Source organism: Zonotrichia albicollis, chromosome 6 (genome assembly GCF_047830755.1).
Source record: "Zonotrichia albicollis isolate bZonAlb1 chromosome 6, bZonAlb1.hap1, whole genome shotgun sequence".
Taxonomy (NCBI): Eukaryota; Metazoa; Chordata; class Aves; order Passeriformes; family Passerellidae; genus Zonotrichia; species Zonotrichia albicollis.
In genome coordinates this window covers 23,660,125-23,660,992 of record NC_133824.1, presented here as the reverse complement: position 1 = coordinate 23,660,992, position 868 = coordinate 23,660,125, and the positions used below count along the sequence as shown (strand labels likewise).

Here is an 868-nt window from a genome sequence, read left to right as displayed (position 1 = left end):
CTCCCAATCTATTTTTTTTTTTTGGACTCTTCTTCAAAGAGCTTGCAGGTGAAGATTTAAAAGACAGAACAGACAGAGCAGAAGCTTCTTCCAGTAGTTCTGAGCCTTGGCTTTGGACAAAACAAAACTAAAAGTTGGGCAGCTTTCCTCAATGAAAGAAGTTACTAACGGTCTTTGCACCAAACCTAGGACTTTATCATGAACTCAAAGCTTGGGAAAAAAAAGCAAGAGAATACTGTAACAAACTTCGTACAGAGTTCGGTCTATTAATTGTTTCATGTTAGATATTCTATGTGTTTACCTCAATTGAAAAAAAAAAAAAGAATGTTTTTGCTAGTATCAGATCTGCTGTGGAATTGGTATTGTATGTCCATGAATTCTTCCTTTCTCAGCACGTGTTCCTCACTAGAAGAAAATGCTGTTACCTTTAAGCTTTGTCAAAATTTACATTAAAATACTTGTATGAGGACTGTGACGTTATGTTTTAAAAAGGAAAAAAAAGGTGTTAAGTCACAAAATGCGGTAATAAATATTTCATTTTTGATTTTTTGCTAGGCTTTTGTGTTTTTAATCATGTTTAGGAGACTCTGAGGTTATCATGGAGCATTGAGAAGAAATGCTGGAAAAATCAGAAACAAGTGTGTCATCACATTAATAGAATAATTGAATGAAACGCCGTCTGAAGTTATATATTTCTGCTGATTACTGATATTAGATTTTTGCCAGATTAAACAAAATTTGAAATATTGTTTCACCAGCTTGCATTTCAGAGGTGTGTCTAATACTTGTGCTACCTGCTAAGAGCATAGGAGCTGAGCTTGAGTGGCGGAGGCCCGGACATGGGATGACTAATGCCGTGTGTACATGT

General features: G+C 35.5%; 1 protein-coding gene across 2 annotated transcripts in view; it reads left to right on the top strand.

The window, feature by feature from the left end:
* Nucleotides 1-549, top strand: part of MEIS2 (Meis homeobox 2) — a 173,745-nt gene extending 173,196 nt beyond the window's left edge. For both annotated transcript variants that reach the window (XM_074542780.1, XM_074542779.1), the window contains exon 12: nucleotides 1-549. This exon is cut by the window's left edge and continues 901 nt beyond it. The gene's annotated coding sequence lies outside the window, so the exon portion shown is untranslated.
* The last annotated feature ends 319 nt before the right edge of the window (nucleotides 550-868 follow it).